Consider the following 19,121-nt stretch of genomic DNA (forward strand, 5'->3'; position numbering starts at 1 on the left):
TATATATAACATTTTCTTTATCCATTCAGCCATCAGTGGACACTGAGGTTGTTTCCTTGTCTTGGCTACTTTAAATAATGCAATGAATGTGGGTTGCCTATATCTTTTTGAGTTAGTATTTTTGTTTCCTTCAGATAAATACCCAGAAGTAGAAGTGCTGGGTCATATGGTAGTTCTATTTTTAACTTTTTGAGGAACCTCCATATTGTCTTCCATACTGGCTGCATCAATTTACATTCCCACCAACAGTGTGTAGAAGTGTTCCCTTTTCCCTACATCCTGGCCAACACGTTGTTTCTTGTCTTTTAGATAATAGCCATTCTAATGGGTGTGAGGTGACATCTCACTATGGTTTTAATTTGCATTTCCCTGATGATTAGTGATGTTGAACATCTTTTCATGTACCTATTGGTCATCTGTAAGTCTTTGGAAAAATGTCTATTCAGATCTTCTGCCCATGTTTTAATCAAATTTTTTGTTTGCTTGCCATTAAGTTGTATAAGTTTTTATATATTTTGGATATTAACCTCTTATTAGATATATGATTTGCAAATATTTTCTCCCATTCAGTAGGTTGCATTTTCTTTGTTGATGGTTTCCTTTGCTGCGCACAAGCTTTTTAGTTTGATATAATCCCACTTATTTTCTTGCTGTTGTTGCCTTTCCTTTTGGTGTCGGATCCAAAAAATCATTGCCAAGACTGATGTCAAGAAGCTTAATGGACTTACCTTGTGGTGCAGTGGTTAAAAATCGCCTGCCAATGCAGGAGACACGGGTTTGAGCCCTGGTCCAGGAAGATCCCACATGCCGTGGAGCAACTAAGCCCCTGCGCCACAACTACTGAGCCTGCACTCTAGAGCCCGTGAGTCACAACTACTGAGCCCACGTGCCTAGAGCCCATGCTCCGCAAGAAGAGAAGCCACCATGATGAGAAGCCCGCGCACCACAACGAAGAGTAGCCCCTGCTCACCGCAACTAGAGAAAGCCTGCGTGCAGCAACAAAGACCCAACGCAGCCAAAAATAAATAAATAAATATTTTAAAAAAAGAAGCTTACTGTCTATGTTTCCTTCTAGAAGTTTTATGGTATCAGGTCTTACATTTAAGTCTTTAATTCATTTTGAGTTAATTTTTGTATATGGTGTAAGATAGTGATCCACTTTCATTCTTTTGCATGTGGCTATTCGATTTTCCCAACACTATTTAATAAAGTGCCAGATATTAATTGACGTGTTTTTTAAGGAGGAAGATCAGAAAAGAAATAGAAAATTGTCCCTTCACATACATACATCTCTAAAAGTAGATAGTGATTGCCAGGGGCTAAGGGGTGGGGGAATACGGAGTGACTGCTACTGTGTATGTGATTTCTTTTTTAGGGTGATGAAAATGTTCTAGAATTAGATAGTGGTGCTGGTTGCACGTGGTGAATATACTAAAAACCACGGAATTATATACTTTAAAAGGGTGAATTTTATGGTATGTGAATTATATCTCAGTTTAGAGAAGAAAGAAGGAAGTGACTTTGGGGAATTTCTTGGGACCTTACACATAGCGTTTTTTTTTTGTTGTTGTTGTTGTTCGCGAGCCTCTCACTGCTGTGGCCTCTCCTGTTGCGGAGCACAGGCTCCGGACGCGCAGGCTCAGTGGCCATGGCTCACGGGCCCAGCCGCTCCGTGGCATGTGGGATCTTCCCGGACCGGGGCACGAACCCGTGTCCCCTGAATTGGCTGGCGGACTCTCAACCACTGCGCCACCAGGGAAGCCCACACATAGTGTTTTTAAGAATGATATACCAAAAGGTCACCATGTTCTTTTCTGAAAAGATATCTGCATCTTTGCATAAAGGGAGGAGGAGTAATGTTTACAAACCCCAGGGCTTGTTTGGAAAACCTGCTGCTTACCTGCTGCTTTCATCTTTTTAGGGGTAGCTTATCCCTTTGTTTAAGATCTAAGAATACCTGGGCAAGAACTATGTTTCCAGCAAAGACTAACGGGGTTAAACTCATTGTGAAGTGGCTTCAACCTATATCACAGGAGTCCCAAGAAAGGAAACTTTCAGGGATTGGGAAATCCTACAGCAAAAGGCCTAAAAATTCCCCCAAAAGGCTCAGCCATAGGCCCTGCCCCTCCTTCTGTATGTCTCTTCAGTGCTGTTGCTCAGCCCCAGCTGGGCCCAAGAGTGTCCAGACACATGAAGTTTTCTACTTCAGGAGTGAGTTTGAAGTAGTATTTGGACACTGCATTCAGTAAGAATAAAATGGCAGGTCCAGGAAACCCTTTGCTTTGTGGTGCTCAACTTTCCATCTCATTGTAATCAACAGAATAAGAGTATGTCTGGCCCAGAAAGTGGAGCTGCCCAGATTTTGGTATGTGCAGGTAATGCAAGGCCTCCTCTGTTCTCACAGCCTGAATTGACTTTCCTTCTCATCTTTGCCTCTCCCACCCCTCCCCATCCTTCAAGATGGGCTCAGGAGTTGAGTCCACCACCTCCCCTCCTTTACCTATAATGGTTAAGAAAGGACGTGGGCTCTGGGGACAGACTCCTGTTCAAATCTTGGCCCTGTATCCTGTAACTATGGGTGGGTCAAATTGTCTTTCTGAGCCTATTTCCTCCTATGTAATATGGCAACAGTATCACAGACTCTGGAGTTAGACAGCCTGAGTGTAAATCTCAGCTTTGCCATTTAATTATCATGGAGCCTCGAACATTTTTCTAAACTTTGTTTTGTTCTTAGGTTTCTTCTTCGTTAAAATGGGAATAATAGCACATACCTATCTCAAAGGGTTTGAAGAGGTCTAAAATAATCCTTATAAAGCACACAGAAGGGTATCTGGCTTATAGCAAAAGCTCAGATTTTGTTTTAATGCTTTTGCTATCATTTTCTTAGAACTATGTCCCACTCAAGAGATAGTGGGCCCCCAAAGCCATGTTTCAATCATGGACAGTAAACCCCTAAGTCAAGGATGATTGGAGCAGAGAAGGACATCTGACTCAAGCTGGCTGGACCAATCAGCTTCCTCTGCCTAAGGATATTAGCAGAGACATGCAGCAACAGAGTTGGAAGCTGAGTCTTGTTAATGGCAGGGCCTATCATAAGAGGCAAGCACCCCAGAATACTGCTGAGGTTCCTAGAGCTGCTCTGATGGCAGCCCATTAAGAAACCTGACGGTTTACTTTCTCCTTGTATCCAGTGAGATATCCCAGCTCTCTTCCAGTAATACCTCCTTCTTTGGTTAAGCTTTTGGTTACTTGTAAGAAAAAGAAGTTTCAAGTAATACAAATATGTGTACTTTTGTATTGTTAGTTATTACGTGTGTGTGTGTGTCTATATATATATATATATATATATATATATATATATATATATATATATATATATATACCTAAAACTTCAATGGCGAAGCCCCGTGTGATTTACTTCTAACTTAGGCAAAATGTATTTGGCAGTGGTGGGGAGGTGGGGGGCTAGTTTGAGAGTGGAGTCCCAGCTACATGCAGATATTCAGGAACTCAGGCCTCCCGTCTTGTGGTTCTGCCATCCCCTTTAGGACAGTCATGGAGTCCACAGAATTCCGAGAATCTGTAAACTTGGATGGGAAAAATTTTACATCTCTATATTCTCTAGCTTTTACTGTAGGCAGCAAATCACAGTAGTGTTAGTGGTACCCATGACTGACACCAAGACAACTCACAGATATTTTCATGTTATATTACAGTTGTTACAGAATCTTGAAATAATGTTTACGCTCACCACTATTTCAAAGTTAAGACAGTTACTAGATCTAGTTACGTAATGTGTTAATAAAAAAGCACATATAGGACTTCCCTAGTGGTGCAGTGGTTAAGAATCTGCCTGCCAATGCAGGGGACACGGGTTCGAGCCTTGGTCCGGGAAGATCTCACATGCGGAGCAACTAAGCCTGTGCACCACGACTACTGAGCCTGCGCTCTAGAGCCCATGAGCCACAACTACTGAGCCCATGTGCCACAACTACTGAGCCCACGTGCCACAACTACTGAAGCCCGCGCGCCTAGAGCCTGTGCTCCGCAACAAGAGAAGCCACCGCAACGAGAAGCCTGCACACTGCATTGAAGAGTAGCCCCCGCTCGCCTCAACTAGAGAAAGCCCCTGCGCAGCAACAAAGACCCAACGCAGCCAAAAATAAATAAATAAATTTATTCTTTTTAAAAAAGCACATATATTATTGCATCACAATTTTTAAGAATTCCAATACTTATATTTCAATATGATTTGTTTTCTTCATAATCCTATTTTAGGCATTTAAAACATTAGTCTGGAATTCCACAAAATACCTGACCAGTACTCCTCAGAAGTACCTGTCAAAGTTATGAAAACCAAGAAAGATTGAGACATTGTTACAGACCAAAGGAGGCTGAGGAGACATAACAACTAGAGACAATGTGGTATCCTGGATTAGATGCTGGGACAGAAAAGGGATATTAATGGAAAAACTGGTGAAATCTGAATAAAGTCCAGAGTTTACTTAATAATACTTTACTAATGTTGGTTTTGGCAAATGTACCAGAGTAATGTAAGATGATAACCTTAGAGGAAACTAGAACTGAGTGGAGAGTATATGGAAATTCTACTATTGCAATGGACTGAATGTTTATGTCCTCCAAAATTCATATGTTGAAATCCTAACCTCCAAGGTGATGGTGTTAGGAGGTAGGTTATTTGGGAGGTGATTAGCGCCTCCCATGAATGGGATTAGCGCCCTCATAAAAGAGGTCCCAGAGAGACCCCTCACCCCATCTGCCATGTGAGGTTACAGTAAGAAAATGGCCGTCTATGAGGAAGTGGGCCCTCACCAGACACTGAGCCTGCTGGTGCCTTGATCTTGGACTTCCCAGCCTCCAGAACTGTGAGAAATAAATTTCTGTTGTTTATAAGCCACCCAGTCTATGATATTTGGTTATAGCAGCCCAAGTGGACTAGGACGCTATCTTTGCAACTTCTCTGTAAGTCTAAAATTATTCCAAAGCAAAAAGTTAAAAAAAAAAAAAAAGATTCTGAGAAGGGATGCAGGCATCCATGGCGCAAAATGGTTAGGAATGCCTGCCCAGGAAGTTCAGATGCTGTTGAACAAGAGCAGGGAAAGCACCAGGATCATCAAGTGGGAAGCTTTAGCGGGTCAGGCCTGGCAGCAGGAACATCTCCTCTGCCCACATTCAGTCAGGTGGCCCCTCCTGACACAAGTGGTCTGGGGAATGACAGTAACCTCTGGGCTGGGCAGAAACCACTCATTTTGGAAGGGCGCGTGACTCAGCTAGCCATCTGCCACTTGAGTTTCGAGCAGTGGAGTCACATACTTCCTGTCTATCAGTCAAGATTCTAATAGGAAACAGATGTCACACTCAACTTAAGAGATTCAAGGAGGGTTCATTTACAAAGTGAAAAAGTTCAAGGTTGAGGGTGGGGCTGACGCAGGACTAGGGCCAACAGAACCCAGGCCAGCAGAAGTCCCAAAGCATTTAAATCTTCTTGAGGACAGGAATAGGTCCACCATGGCAATAGCATAGTAAGGAGTCCTTAATGGATCCTCAACAAAGAGTTTTAACTAAATAGCAGTAAAATGGAATTTAAGAGCTGGGAAATAGATATGGAATGGGCTCCAAGATATATTGTGGGAATTAAAAAAAAATAAATTTATTTATTTATATTTATTTTTGGCTGTGTTGGGTCCTCGTTGCTGTGCGCGGACTTTCTCTAGTTGCAGCGAGCAGGGGCTACTTTTCGTGCGGTGAGTGGGCCTTTCACTGAGGTGGCTTCTCTTGCTGCGGAGCACGGGCTCTAGGAGCGTGGGCTTCAGTAGTTGTGGCTCACGCACTCAGTAACAGTAGCTCACGGGCTCTAGAGCGCAGACTCAGTAGTTGTGGTGCACGGGCTTAGTTGCTCTGTGGCACGTGGGATCTTCCCAGACCAGGGCTCGAACCTGTGTCCCCTGCATTGGCAGCCAGATTCTTAACCACTGTGCCACCAGGGAAGTCCCTATTGTGGGAATTTTTAACTGATAGCTGCATACTTATAAAATTGAAAGATAAAAAAGTAAAAAAAAAAAAAAAAAGCTGGGAAATATAAAGCAAGGCTGACCTTGAGCAAAAAAAGTTAAAGAATGACTTCTTTGAGTGCAAAGAATTGAGTCAGACAGAACTGCTTTTGAGTACTGCCTTTGCCACTTCTTAGTGAAGTAGCGTTTGTTTTTGTAAATATTAAATATCAATTTAATCAATATCAATTTAATCAATAAAAATATCAATACATTCCTAAATTGTGTTCCCTAGCTCTCCACCTCTGGCCTGAGTCTAGAAGTTTACTGCCTCAGAGCGAGAAAAAGCGGTCCCTTGCTCTCGTTTGCAGGACACTCAGCTGGTGGAAGTAGATATAACATAGCGCTCCCATGATAGCTGAAACAAAATATTCTTTTTTTTTTTTTAATTTTTTGGCCACACCTTGCAGCACATGGGATCTTAGTTCCCGGACCAGGGACCAAACCCATACCCCCTGCAGTAGAAGCACGGAGTCTTAACCACTGGACCGCCAGGGAAGTCCCTGAAACAAGATATCCTTACCTGCTCCTAAGACTTTGCCATGGGGCTGGAGTGGAGAGGGAGAGAGTATTGCCAGCCCCTTTTAGCCCTGATGGCGAGAAAGGGAAGCGAGGGAAGAGGAGGGCATGGATAGTCACGTGGGTCTTGATTTTGTCTCTTCAGACTTTGGGTCTGGAGAGACTGGGGGTATCAGATGCCTGGAGCACGCGCTGACGTAGGGAGATGCCCTTGCTCAGTTTGAGGACTCAGAGGGCTGCCCCCTCGCTAACCTAACAGTTCAGCCCCACCAGGCAAGAGAGACGTCTTGAGGTTTAGCTTTCCTTGGGATATGATCGAGGCCCAGAATTTCCCCATCCCTTAGACCTTCCTCAAAGTCAGAAGATTGCTGAGTTGGGTGCCAGCAGGTCTTTCATGGGTAAGGCACCTAGCAGATATTAGTACTGAGTATGTCGGCCATGAGGACTCAGACAAAACTTTGAAAAGGTCTGTACAACCTTCTCCATGCTTAAAGATCTTGGAACAGAACACATGATACCTTCCTGTCTCCATCCCCACCCACACCCCATCTGGGATGATTTCCACCTGGGCCTTCTCAGAAGCAGAGAGTTGGGCCAAATGACCTCTTGAGGTTTCCTTCTGCTTTTGCTGATTCAGAAAAGGTACTGAATTATTTACTCTTTTATATCCTACAACCACATTTTTCTAGTCACTTCTCTGACCTTGCTATTTACACAATTTCCTTTGCCTCGCTTGCACTTTCTAAAAAGGAAGGTCAGAACATGCGTTTCCTAATTTTAAACTCATCTTGGCAGCATACACTAAATTCTAGGTCATTAAAGGTGTTTCTTTTGCCCTCTTGCATTTCACTGAATGGAGCCGTTGTATAAACCTGGTATGGGAGGGTCTCAGAAATTCAGGTGAAAACCACCATCATCTCCCCGACAGGATTCACGGCAAGACCGAGGCTGCAGTAATTGTAACGGTCCCATGTGGGGCAGGAGTGTGGTGCTCTTGAGGCGCCAGAAGATATTCAGTTTGCCTGGTGGGATACATAGTTTGGAAGCTTCCATGAAAGGCTATGGAGGAGACTGGCCAGATATTCACCAAACCCTCTTTCTTTCTTTCTCCTGGCCATTCGAGGAGATTACGTTCCCCAGACCCCATCATATAGGAGTGACTGTGTGACTAAATTCAATGAGCTATGAGTGAAAATGATGTGCACATGTCTGCCCCTGAAAAACCTCTTATGTATTAGTTTCCTACTACTTCTGTTACAAATTACCACAAACTTAGTCACTTAAAACAACACAACCTTATTCTCTTATTTCTAGAGGCCATTAGTCCCAAATCAGTTTTACTAGCTAAAGTCAGGGTGTTAGCAGGACTGTTTTTTTCTGGAGGCTCTGGTGGGGAATCCATTTCCTTGCCATTTGTAGCTTCTGGAGGCCACCTGCTACATTTCTTGCCTCCTGACTCCTTCCTTTACATCACTCCAACATCTCTGATCTTCACATCTACTTACTTCTTCCTCCTTTGACCTTCTTGCCTCCCTCTAATATGAGGACACTAGAGGTTACATTTAGGGCCCACCCAGACAATCAGGATAATTTCCCCAGTTTAAGACCCTTATCACATCTGCCTTTTGCAATATAAGATAACATTCACAGATTCTAGAGATTAGGGTGTGGACAGCCTTGGGGGCCATTACTCAGCCTACCACAGTGCTCCTCTCTTTCCACATCTTCGAGCTGAATGCAGAGAATGATAAAGCCCGGAGAGATGAGAGAACCACACAATAGAAGGAGGATGGGTTGCTGAATGACGGGGTAGACAGAGTTTCCCTGCGGATCACGCTGGATGAACTGTGAAATAAGGGAGAAAAATCTTTTATTGTGTTAAATTACTGTGGTTGACTTGGATTATCGGCCCCAGTGCTTCCACCCTCCCTGGGTCCACACTTTTGCTGCGGCCCTTTGTGCTTCCTGGCCCCTTGATGTTAGGCTTGACCACGGGACTTGCTTTGGCCCATAACATGTGAGTGGAAGTGACTTGACAGTGTGCCTAGGCTTTTAGACATTGCTTGTGCTTCCACTTGCACGCATTTGTCTCTGCCACTGCCGTGAGCTCATCCAGGTCAGCCAAACTCCAGTTGACCCACAAATCTGTGTTCATGATGAATAACTGTTGTTTTAAGGCAAGAGATTTTAGAGTGGTTTACTACACAGCAATGACTAACGTAATCACAGAGATTTTAATTTGTTTATTACAGAAGGTAGACTAAAACAGGGGCTGGGTGAGGGAGCGGGAAGAATAGAATGCTGTGGCCAGAAAGTGGGGAGTTGGAATCTATTGTTCCAGTTGGGTAGCAGTTCCCGGGGTGTGACCATGGAAGGGAGTGGCTAAAACTAAATGGAGGCAAAGGTCACTGGAGACCAGCAGATCAAAGATAATGACAGTACTCAAGTTGGAGGGGAAGGCTCCAAGGCAAGTGCATAAGCCACCACTGAGTAAGGGGACCTTGTCTTGAGACTGGAAAGCTAAACACCAGGTGATTCTGGGAAAAAGAAAATTGGGAATTGCTAGAATGACCCTGTGAATAGTAACTGGGAGTGGGAGACCTCCTCCTAACTCCTTTTGTATGGAAACAAAGGAAGGTGAGGTAGTAACTGGGAGGTGAGATCTTGGAAAGGTAAGCTGTCCTTTATCACAGTTGTCTGATTCAGTCCCCCAGCAGAAGGAGAAAGGCAACAGGGATGGGAAGGCTTCATTAAACCATACGTGTTGTGAGATTATATTAACGCTTCTGCTGAGTGGACCAAAGAACTGTGGCACTGGCTGTGTACCTCAATAAGGCCCAAATTAAATGCAAGTGCAAAAGTGTCTTCCACTAGCACATTTATATGATAATTGCTTTTCTATCAACTGGCTCATTATTTCATTGTTTCATAAATTTTATTTTATTTTATTTTTTAAATATTTATTTAAAAAATAAATATTTATTTTGGCTGCACTGGGTCTTAGCTGCGGCATGCGGAATCTTCATTGTGGCACGCGGGATCTTTTAGTTGGGCAAGCGGACTTCTTCTTGGTGGCAGCACGCATGCGGGATCTAGTTCCCCGACCAGGGAGCGAACCCAGGCCCCCTGCATTGGTAGCGCGGAGTCTTACCCACTGGATCACCAGGGAAGTTCCTGTTTCATACATTTTAAGCGAACAAGAAATAGTATGAGAGTATTCTGCATGTCCTTTGTAGAAATTAAGTTTGCTGATAAGACAATCTTAGGATAAATGGGCCTGCTGTTTGGGTGCTCCTGAAAAAGATCTGGAAGTACTCGAAAACTTACTTCTTTCTGCAGCTCTAAAGACACCCTAAAGATACCAAGTTCATTTTCCAGTAAAGTTGCCCAAAGCTGCCCTCAGAAACAGACTACAGCTTCCTGTCCCCAATACAGGTGACACTGCATGGCACATTTCTAAATCCAAGTCGTTTACATGGTGTGGTATGCAGAATAATGGCCCCCAAACAGATCCATGTCCTAATCCCTGGAACCTGTGTGTATGTTACTACATGGCAAAGGGGAATTAAGTTTGCAGATAGAATTAAGTTTGCTAATCAGTTGACCTTGAGATGGGAAGATTATTCTGGGTTATATTGGGTGGGCCCAATATAATCCCAAGTGTCCTTATAAGTGGGAGAGAGAGACAGAAGAGGGGAACCAGAGAGATGGCAGTCTGAGAAAGACTTGGCCCAACAGAGCTGTCTTTGAAGACAGAAGAAGCAGACCATGACCCAAGGAATGTGTCCGGTTTCTAGAAGCTGGAAAGGGCAAGGAAACAGATTCTCCCCTAGAGCCTCCAGAAGGAAAGCAGCCGTACTGACACCTAAAGTTTAGTCCCATGAGACTCTTTTTCATTTCTGATCTTCAAAACTTTAAGATAATAAATTTGTGTTGTTTTAAACCACTAAGATTTGTGGTGATTTGGTACAGCAGCAATAGGAAACTAATAAACATGGCATTCATCAATTCTGTGAGCTATTCCAGGATTTTTCCAACAAGTTCTCCTTTTTACTTAAGCTGGTTTGAGTTGGGTTTCAGTTCCCTGAAACCCAGTGTACAAGGTTACCTCATGATAAAACTGTTCTTCTCCCTAGGGACAGAAAACAGATCTCCAGAAATAAAATACATACATTAAACCTGAAAGAATCATGACTAGATTGCTTCCCCATGATGATTGGATATGAAAAATGGAAAGCATTTTAAGAAGTGTAATAAATTAGCATTTGAGGAGTAAATTTATTTCACTGAATGGAAATGTAAATTAAGAAGCCACATGTTATCATTTCTTTCTGATTTCTTCCTTGATCCATGAGTTACTTAGAAGGGTGTTGCTTGGTTTTGAAATATTTGGGCATTTTTCAAATTTTTTTTGTCATTGACTTCTTTTTTTTAAGACTCCATTTGGCTAGTAAGCTCTCTCTCTTTTGCCCTTACTATCTTTTAAAAAACATATATATTTATTTATTTATTTGCTTGCATGGGGTCTTAGTTGCAGCAGGTGGGCTCCTTAGTTGCAGCACACAGCTTCCTTAGTTGTGGCATGTGAACCCTGAGTTGCAGCATGCATGTGGGATCTAGTTCCCTGACCAGGGATCGAACCTGGACCCCCTGTATTGGGAGCGCGGAGTCTTACCCACTGTGCCACCAGGGAAGTCCTGTCATTGACTTCTAATTTCATTTTATTTGGTCATAAAATATACTTCGTATTATTGAATTTTTTAAATATATTGAGACCTGTTTTATGACCCAGAATATTGTCTATTTTGATAAATATTCTGTGTGTCCTTAAGTAGGAATGTGTATTCTGCTTTGGCTAGGTAGAGTATTCTGTAAGTGTCAATTAGGTTACATTTGTTGATAGTTTGTTCAAGTCTTCCATAGCCTTCCTAACTTTCTTTCTACTTGTTTTAGCAATTATTGAGATGTTGAAGACTCTGACTATAATTGTGGAATTTGTCTATATCTCATTCCAATTCTATCCATTTTTGCTTCATGTATTTTGAAACTCTGTTACTAAGTGCATAAACAGTTAAGATTACCCTTTGAGGAACTGGTCTCTTTTCCATTGTGAAATGAACCTTTTTATACTTGTTAATATTCTTTGCTCTGCAATCTACTTTGTCTGATATTGATGTAGCCCCTGCAGCTTTCCTTTGACTAGTGTTAGCTTGGTATATATTTTTCCGTTATTTTAACTTATTTGTATCTTTATATTTGAAGTGGGTTTTTTTTGTAGACAGCATGTAGTTGGGGCTTGCTTTGTACCCAATCTGATAATCTCTTCCTTTTCATTAAGGTGTTTAGGCCATTTATATATAATGTTAACTATTGATATGGGATATATCTGTATTTAAATCAATCATCTTGCTATTTGTTTTCTTTTTTTAAAAGAATTTTATTTATTTTGGTTGTGTTGGGTCTTCATTGGTGTGCACAGGCTTTCTCTAGTTGCGGCGAGTGGGGGTTACTCTTTGTTGTGGTGCGTGGGCTTCTCATTGTGGTGGCTTCTCTTGTTGAAGAGCATGGGCCCTAGGCACACAGGCTTCAGTACTTGCAGCATGTGCACTCAGGGGTTGTGGCACGTGGGCTCTGGGGCTCATGGGCTTCAGTAGTTGTGGCACACGGGCTCAGCAGTTGTGGCTCGTGGCCTGTAGAGCGCAGGCTCAGTAGTTGTGGTACACGGGTTTAGTTGCTCCGTGACATCTGGTATCTTCCTGGACCAGGGATTGAACCCGTGTCCCCTGCATTGGCAGGCAGATTCTTAACCACTGCACCATCAGGGAAGTCTGCTATTTGTTTTCTGTTTGTCTTATCTGTTCTCTTTTTCCTTTTCCCTCTTTTTCTGCCTCCTTTAGATCAATTCACTATTTTTACGATTCCATTTTATCACTTTTATTGACTTATTAGCTATTAGCTATTAGTCTTTGCTTTGTTTTTGTTAAGATTGCTTTAGTGTTTATAATATACATCTTTAACATCAGTCTGACTTGAAACTGTATTATACCATTTCACATTTAGTGTAAGAACCTTACAGCAGGGACTCCCCTAGTGGTTCAGTGGTTAAGAATCCGTCTGCCAATGCAGGGAACATGGGTTTGAGTCCTGGTCCGGGAATATCCCACATGCTGTGGAGCACCTAAACCCCTATGCCACAATTACTGAGCCTGCACTCTAGAGCCCGCGAGCCACAACTACTGAGCCTGCGTGCCACAACTACTGAAGCCTGCACACCTACAGCCCGTGCTCTGCAACAAGAGAAACCACCACAATGAGAAGGCTGCGCACCGCAACGAAGAGTAGCCCCTGCTTGTTGCAGCTAGAGAAAGCCCATACGCAGCAACGAAGACCCAATGCAGCCAAAAATCAATCAATCAATAAATAGAACCTTACAGCAGTATATCTTTTTTTTTTTTTTTGCGGTACGTGGGCTTCTCACTGTTGTGGCCTCTCCCGTTACGGAGCACAGGCTCTGGACGCGCAGGCTCAGCAGCCATGGCTCACGGGCCCGGCTGCTCCACAGCATGTGGGATCTTCCCGGACCGGGGCACAAACCCGTGTCCCCTGCATCGGCAGGCGGACTCTCAACCACTGCGCCACCAGGGAAGCCCACAGCAGTATATCTTAATTTCCCTCCTTCCATTCTTTGTTGTTATACATTTTATTTCTGTATTTGTTATAAACTCCATAATATATTATTATATACATTATTTTTAATACATTTTGTTTAAAGCAAAAAAATAAACATTGCTTATTAAAAATGAGTGATTTTTAAAATATTTACCCACATATTTACCATTTTCAGTACACTTAACTTCCCTGTGTGGGTACAGATATCCATCTGGTACAATTTTTCTTCTCCCTGAAGAACATTTTGTAACAACTCTGGTAATACTGGTCTTCTGATGAATTATTTCAGCTTTTGTATGTACGAAAAATTCTTTATTTCACCTTTGTTATTTATTTATTTATTTCTGGCTGTGTTGAGTCTTCGTTTCTGTGCGAGAGCTTTCTCTAGTTGCGGCGAGCGGGGGTCACTCTTCATCGCGGTGCGCCGAACTTTCACTATCGCGGCCTCTCTTGTTGCAGAGTACAAGCTCCAGACACGCAGGCTAGTAGCTATGGCTCACAGCCCCAGCTACTCCGCGGCATGTGGGATCTTCCCAGACCAGGGCTCGCCCCCGTGTCCCCTGCATTGGCAGGCAGACTCTCAACCACTGCGCCACCAGGGAAGCAGGTCCACGTCTGGTGGTGTGTTTTGGGGTGTCTGTGATCTTATTATGATTTTAGGCAGCCCCTCTGCTAATGGGTGGGGTTGTGTTCCTGTCTTGCTAGTTGTTTGGCATGGGGTGTCCAGCACTGGAGCTTGCTGGCCGTTGAGTGGAGCTGGGTCTTAGCGTTGAGATGGAGATCTCTGGGCGAGCCTTTGCCAAGTGATATTACGTGGGGCCTGGAGGTCTCTGGTGGTCCAATGTCCTGAACTCGGTTCTCCTACCTCAGAGGCTCAGGCCTGACACCTGGCCAGAGCACCAAGACCCTGTCAGCCACACGGCTCAGAAGAAAAGGGAGGAAAAAAAAGAAAGAAAGAAAAAAACTCTTTCTGGGGGCCCGCGGCCCGTCCCCGTGCCTCTGGGCCCAGCTCCCTCCGCTGTCTCTGCCAGGGCTATAGCCGAGGCCGGTGCTACCCACTTTCGGTTTCTAGACTGTTTTTTTAAGAGCAGTTTTAGGATCATAGCAAAATTGAGTGGCAGGTACAGAGATTTCCCATATGTCCCCTGTCCCCACACATGAATAGTCTTCCCCATTATCAACATCTCCCACCAGAATGGTACATTTGGTACAGCTGATGAACTTACACTGACTCATCTTTATCCCCTAGAGTCCATAGTTTACACTAGGCTTTATTCTTGGTGTTGTACATTCTATGGGTCTGGACAATGTATAATGACAGGTATCTACCACAGTATCACACAGAGTAGTTTCACTGCCCTAAAAGTCCTCTGTACTCCACCTTTTTAGCTTTCCCTGCCATCCTAAACTCCGGCAACTACTGATCTCTTTACTAGCTCCATAGTTTTGCCTTTTCCAGAACGTCATATAGTTGGAATCACACAGTATGTAGCCTTTTCAGATTGGCTTCTTTCACTTAGTAATATACATTTAAGGTTCTTCCATGTCTTTTCATGGCTTGAGAGATTACTTCTTTTTAGCATTGAATAATATTCCATTGTCTGGATGACCACAGTTTATTTATCCATTTACATACTGAAGAACATCTTGGTTGCTCCCAGGTTTTGGCAATTATGAATAAAGCTGCTATAAATATGTGTGTGTAGGTTTTTGTGTGAACATGAGTTTTCAACTCCTCTGGGTAAAAACGAGGACACGTGGCTTCTGGATCGTATGGTAAGAGTATGTTTAGTTCTTTTTTAAAAAAGCTGCCAAGCTGTTTCCAAAGTGGGTGGACCATTTTGCATTCTCATCAGCAATGAATGAGAGTTCCTGTTGCTCTACATCCTCACCAGCCTGTGGTGCTGTCAGTGTTCTGGATTTTGGCCGTTCTAATAGGTGTGTAGTGGTACCTTATTGTTGTTTTAATTCACATTTTCCTGATGACATATGATATGGAACATCTTTTCGTATACTTATTTGCCATCTGTCTATCTTCTTTGGTAAGTTATCTGTTAAGGTTTTCGGCCCATTTCTTGATCAGGTTGTTTGTTTTCTTATTGTTGAGTTTTTAAGAGTTCTTCATGTATTTCAGGACTTACCTGGTGGCACAGTGGTTAAGAATCCACCTGCAGGCTTCCCTGGTGGCGCAGTGGTTGGGAGTCTGCCTGCCGATGCAGGGGACACGGGTTCGTGTCCCGGTCCTGAAGGATCCCACATGCCGCGGAGCGGCTGGGCCCGTGAGCCATGGCTGCTGAGCCTGCGCGTCCGGAGCCTGTGCTCCACAGCAGAAGAGGCCACAGCAGTGAGAGACCCGCGTACCGCAAAAAAAAAAAAAGAATCCGCCTGCCAATTCAGGGGCCATGGGTTCAAGCCCTGGTCCAGGAAGATCCCGCATGCCGCGGAGCACCTAAGCCCGTGGGCCACAACTACTGAAGCCCATGCACCTAGAGCCCATGCTCTGCAACAAGAGAAGCCACCACGATGAGAAGCCCACACACCACAACGAAGAGTAGCCCCCACTCGCCACAGCTAGAGAAAGCCCGTACAGCAATGAAGACCCAACGCAGCCAAAAATAAAATAAATTAAATAAATAAATTTATTTATAAAAAAGGAGTTCTTGGTATATTTCAGATAACAGTCCTTTAACAGATACGTCTTTTGCAAATATTTTCTCCCAGTCTATGGCTTGTTTTTTTCATTTTCTTGACAGTATCTTTCAAAGAGCAGAAAAGTTTAATTTTAATGAAGTCCAGTTTATCAATTTTTTCTTTCACGGATCAGGCCTTTGGTGTTGTATCTAAAAAGTCATCAGCAAACCCAAGATCATTTGGATTTTCTTCTATGTTATCCTTTATGAGTTTTATACTTTTGCATTCTACATTTAGGTCTATGATCCATTTTGAGTTTTTGTGTGTGTGCGTGAGAAGGGTGTAAGGTCTGTGTCTAGATTAACTTTTTTGCATGTGAATGTCTAGTTGTTCCAGCAACATTTGTTGAAAACTCAAATGCTTTTAAATGATATTTATATGTGTACAATATAAATGTCAGCTCCATGGATGTTCCCAAGCCCTTTGAAATTCAGATAACATTTGGTTCAAATACCCAATTCCAGTGTCTCTGAGGATACTCTGGGGCTTAGTCTCCTCTTGGTGTCCTCTGGTTGAGGTCTTCCTTCCAGCAACATTAGAGCCCTTCTACTCAGTGTTTCTTCTTGCTTTTCCCCACCTTGTCCCTGGAGACTGCCCCAATCTCTTCTCCCTGAAGCATCGCTCATCCACAGTATATGTAAGCATATATTATCAAAGGAAGAGAGCCATGGAGGAGATGATGTTCTAGGGCCGAATGACCTAAACAGCATTTTAACATTTCTGAACTTAAAAATCCCTGGTCCAAAAAAAAAAAAAAAAAGTCCCTGGTCCATTCTTTCTTATGGAGAAATCACCCTGTACCTGTTCCATCCACGTTGTGCTGGGTCCCTGTTGGGGTCACTGCTGGCCCATATGACATCTTCGTGCACATTTAGAAAAAGGCAGCCCTTCTTCAGAAGGCTTTGCAATATGCAGCTTGACAGCAGAAAGTGGGTCAGATTTCAGCCTTAGCTTCCCCCTCATCTTGCTTTAGCCCCCATCCTTCCCTAACCTACTGGTCCTCAATCCCCCAGATTCTTATTCATTTCTTTTTTTTTTTTTTGCGGTACGCGGGCCTCTCACTGTTGTGGCCTCTCCCGTTGCGGAGCACAGGCTCCGGATGCGCAGGCCCAGCGGCCATGGCTCACGGGTCCAGCCGCTCCGTGGCATGTGGGATCCTCCCGGACCGGGGCACGAACCCGTGTCCCCTGCATCGGCAGGCGGACTCTCAACCACTGCACCACCAGGGAAGCCCATCATTCATTTCTTGTAGAGCAGTTTAGCTCTTTCTTTACTGGCTCCAGGCCATCCAAGTTATTCCCAAAGGTTTCATCTTCATAATTAATTTTAAAATGTGCTCTTCAACTTTAATAATTATAACTCTGAAAGGAACACTGGGGTGTTGAAAATTTTTTTCCCTCACTACATGCACATCATGATGATGGTGATAGTGATGGTGATGATGAAGATAATGACAACAGCCCTTAAGTCAATATGCTTAAGTTATTACATGAGGAGAAAAATGGTCTTTTGCAGGAAAATCAAAGGTCCTTTCTTTGACATGTAAGAGATTGTATATTATACCCCTGTTTGCCACAGAATAGAAACCAGAGTCTCTAAAGTGCTTTAAGCTCTCAAAATTAAAAATGCTGAACTCTGCAGATGCATTCTGTAAATGTATAAGTATGGCAGAAAGCCATAAAGTTCCTGGGAGACAACAGGATGTCAGCCCAGCTTTATGAAGCATATGTATTGTCATCACATTCTTTGTTTTTTTCTATATTTTCAAGTTGTCATAGTTTTCTTTTTTAAAAAATAATGCATTACTGTCTTTTAAAAATATTTATTTATTTTTTGGCTGAGTTGGGTCTTCATTGCTGCGCACGGCCTTTCTCTAGTTGCAGAGAGCGGGGACTACTCTTTGTTGTGGTGCGCAGGCTTCTCATTGCGGTGGCTTCTCTTGTTGTGGAGCATGGGCTCTAGGCGCACGGGTTTCAGTAGTTGTGGCGTGCGGGCTTCAGTAGTTTTGGCCCACGGTCTTAGTTACTCCGTGGCATGTGGGATCTTCCTGGACGAGGGCTCGAACCTGTGTCCCCTGTATTGGCAGGCAGATTTTTAACCACTGCACCACCAGGGAAGCCCTGTATCACATTCTTTAACAGACCAGGAGGAAGCAGAGGCATGGGCCACATCTTTGACATAATGTATTTCTGCAATTCTAAGGTACACCAACAGCATTTGGGAGAAACAAAAAAGGCAGTGCATTAAATGTTCACACTAGCAATAGGCTACATCCATCCTGATTTCGGAACTTTATAGTGAGAACAGGAAAACTGTATCTTAGAAGTAAGGAGTATTGTACTTTCTGTTTAGGTCTTCTACAGCACATTATTCTATATCCTGAAGAAAAAGTTATTTCAATAATAGTGTTGCTAAATACATGCAAAATTGGCTTTCAAATAGAAACGATAGAATCAGTACCTTCAAAACTAGGCATAAGGTTAATTGAATAGTCTTTTTCTGGACTCAAACTATGGAATATAAAGATTTGGTAAGGCTATGAATAGTAGAGACCAACTTCTCTAAGCCTAGTTTTCTCATCTACAAAATGGGTAAATTAAAGTACCACCACTGTAAGATTGGTGTGAAGATTGAATGAAATAATACATGTAAAGTGCTTAGCATAGTGCCTGTCTCCTGCTCTGAAGAAACTCAGAAGAAACTGCAAAGAGGGGGCTGGGGGATTACTTATTCCCGGTACTATTCAATCCAATCCAACAAATATTTCATGACCACCTACTGTATGCTAAGAATTGGGCTGAGAAGTGCGTTAGGAAGAAATAAAGAAGAGTGTTGTGCCCATCTTGTCTTAGGAAGATGAGAAATATTGAGTACATTTAATTTTATTAACTGAACTTTGTATTGAAATATTGACTGCTGTACTTAAGTTATCAAATATTATTAAACTTTAGGTATTAAGCACATTATGTTGCTCTAAATATACATAATTAATTTAATGTATACTGTTTTATATACATGACTTCGGGATAATTTTGTATTTGTCATTAATACTAACCAAAGAATATTTTATTTTTAAGTGGTACTCACCCTTGCTTCTGCAAGAAAATTAAAATAAATGAGCCAATTGGAGTAGAGCTCTCACCTCTAATTACTGGGCCTTAGGAGTAAATG

Source organism: Globicephala melas, chromosome 2, assembly GCF_963455315.2.
Source record: "Globicephala melas chromosome 2, mGloMel1.2, whole genome shotgun sequence".
Taxonomy (NCBI): Eukaryota; Metazoa; Chordata; class Mammalia; order Artiodactyla; family Delphinidae; genus Globicephala; species Globicephala melas.